Source organism: Temnothorax curvispinosus, unplaced genomic scaffold, assembly GCF_003070985.1.
Source record: "Temnothorax curvispinosus isolate PA1 unplaced genomic scaffold, ASM307098v1 QBEX01015557.1, whole genome shotgun sequence".
Classification (NCBI taxonomy): domain Eukaryota; kingdom Metazoa; phylum Arthropoda; class Insecta; order Hymenoptera; family Formicidae; genus Temnothorax; species Temnothorax curvispinosus.
In genome coordinates this window covers 3,656-6,977 of record NW_020225337.1, presented here as the reverse complement: position 1 = coordinate 6,977, position 3,322 = coordinate 3,656, and positions in this window count along the sequence as shown.

The window sequence follows — 3,322 nt, the reverse complement described above, 5'->3', positions numbered from 1 at the left end:
TTAATGACGATATTCGTGACCACCAAACGATTCCGCGTCGATTGAGCCCTATCAAAGTCAATTTGGGTGCCAAATACAATTTTTCTGACTAATAGCACAGAGTCATTATACGACCAATGGCGTGAGCATACGGTTTTTCCTTTTTTCTGGGAAAACGGTTGACCACCAAACGTTTTACTGATTATATTCGTGACCACCAAACGATTCCGCGTCGATTGAACCGTATGAAAGTCAATTTGATTGATAAATAATGTTTATCCCTCAAATTACCGAGTTAACGTCACGAAGTCATACGACCAATGGCGTGAGAGTACGGTTTTATCTATTTCTTAGGAAAACGATTAACCACCAAACGTTTTAATGACGATATTCGTGACCACCAAACGATTCCGCGTCGATTGAGCCGTATGAAAGTCAATTTGATTGATGAATAATGTTTATCCATCAAATTACCGAGCTAACGTCACAGAGTCATACGACCAATGGCGTGAGAGTACGGTTTTTTCTATTTCTTAGGAAAACCATTGGCCACCAAACGTTTTAATGACGATATTCGTGACCACCAAACGATTCCGCGTCGATTGAGCCCTATCAAAGTCAATTTTGGTGATAAATACAATTGTTCCGACTACGGCATTATGCGCATACGGTTTTTTCTATTTTCTTGGAAAACGGTTGACCACCAAACGTTTTACGGGTGATATTCGTGACCACCAAACGATTCCGCGTCGAATGAGCTATAAAAAAGTTAAATTGGTTGAAAAATAAAAATTGTCCGGCTAACTTCACACCGAAAATTTCATTTTTATTTTACAGGAAAACGACTAACCACCAAACGATCGGACTAGACTACCAAAGACCACTAAACGACCACCAATCGATTCCGATTAATGCAAGTTCGATACGTTGAAGTTGTCCGGCCAACTTCATAAAGGTTGCTAGTGCAGGAGAGGGGGCTGACCAACCAGAAGGGAGACAGATATGCTGCTCCCTACAGCAGGAGCCATAAGCAGAAGGCAGAAGCCATATGCGCATGCGCTGTGATATCTGTAGAACTCTCACAGCGCATGCGCATATGGCTTCTGCCTTCTGCTTATGGCTCCTGCAATTTTATGTGCTTCCACCTTTACATAAAACTTGATTTTCAGATGAAATTATTCCTCAAACGTTGAAAACATGCATTCACTCTATTCGCGTTGCTTGCACTTTTTGCACTCAGCATTTTCGCTTTCTTTCTTTCCAACGGCCGAATATATGTTTATTTCATTTCAAGTGCAAAAATGTTTGGGGATTTAAGCAACGCGAACAAACCTATTATAGACGTGTTTCCCAAATAAAAAAGAAAAAAGAATGTTTTTAAAATTATGTCTGCTAACTATATACGCTCAATTAACTTTTATTAATTATAAATAAACTATTATTTCCTAAACTATGAGAATATATTCCTAAATTTGCCTAAACGATTCCCAAATAATTGCAATAATAAAAAATAAAAAATATCAAATTTGTTTGCTATATGGAGGTCTTTATATCTCAGTGGCCTATGGTCTATCTATTGTATTTTTTTTTTTGGTTTCTGCTCCTTTGGGAAGGAGCACGGTCTTACATACAGGTCTGGAAACTCTAGTGGTGGGGGATGGTCGCCTTAGCGACGAAGAAAATAACTCGCTTTGTGACCGTAAGAGTCGCTGCCATCGGTCAGTGTATTATGTGGTAGGACAAGGACGGAAATAGTAATTAGTAAATTCAAAATCGTGAGTGTCAAATAGGCAATAATTGAAGTTTCAAATGAGGAAAGGAATAATAAATAACTTTGTATTAAGAATAAAACGTTGGAAATCTTTTTATTCGTTTCTTTATAAGGACAAATACTGACCGAGCGATACTGAGGGAATAAAAATTCTGCGTGAAGCATATATAATACTGTGCCTTCCTAGTGTGTTTTAGATTGCTAAATGAACAATATAGACAACACGATTTTTGTTTTACAATAGTTATTTATTTCGACCAAGCTCTTTTTCATCCTTTATTTGGAATCTAATTATAATAAAACAATAAGAAATAATTTACTTTGTAAGATATAATGTTATTTTATGGAAAAGAAATATCTCTCTTCGAATACAAACGATATCAATAAACAATATCAATATAAATTGTTTCTCATAACGAGAAACTTAATTCTAACGAACACCGGATCATAAAAAAACGGAAGGCCAATTATACGAATGCGCAAATTAATAAATTGATATATAATTTATTCTTAATTTACAATATTTAAAGATGACGCGTGATTCTCGGTATGAGAGCGGTTGACTTGTATTAATTCTGATTCTTACCTTACGTATGCCTTGGTTTTATAAGATTAATTAGAAAGTTGAAGGCTATGAGTAAAGGAATATGAAGTAAATAATAATTACCCGTTTCGAGAATCCATAGTTAATTTACAGGTTTCAATATTTATATACATTCTTATTCCAAAAAATATCAATGTAGTTGTACACATAATCAAGGTCGATATCGACCTTTTTACTGTGACTAGTTACAGTTATTTAAAGAAAGAAAATGTCATATAAAAAAAGATTTACATGAGAAAGATGTTATTTTCAATCCATGTCGCTGTCCATGTCCTCAGGAGCCGAAGAAAGTATTTCAACTTAGCTCAAAGAAATAATAAATGACTTTGCATTAAGAATAAAACGTTAGAAATCTTTTTATTCGTTTTAAGAAAACCATTTAAATACATGCAAGTGCGAGGCATTTTTTGCAAAACACGATTCAACATATCGAATAAGATGAAAAAAATGGTGGTTTGCATGCTTCAAACCACCGCGACTTTTCATGTTTACAAATTCAGCGACTGAGGATGTGCATTATATGTCATTTTCAAAAATGCACTTGAATTAAGCGCAATTAAAAAATTGTTGTCACGTTACCATGGGTTACCATCTACACTTCGCGATGACAGCGATGCATAGTGACAACGCCGTGAAATAAATTCTTCCTTGCTAAAACGACCATCCCCCACCACCGAAATCGGTCTGAGTTTCCAGACCTGTATGTAAGACCGTGGGAAGGAGCAAAGCGCCTTCAACCCTGCCTTTGGGTTATATAGCGCTATCTATCTATTGTATAATATATCTATGGTTCGGTCACATGATCGATGACGTACTTATGGAGGATTCACATTGCGTCCGATCACGTCCGATGTTCGACGTACGACGATCCGACATCCAATAACAGAATTTATTATTAGAGACAAAAATTTCCTATTGGATGTCGGATCGTCGTACGTCGAACATCGGACGCAGTGTGAATCCTCCAT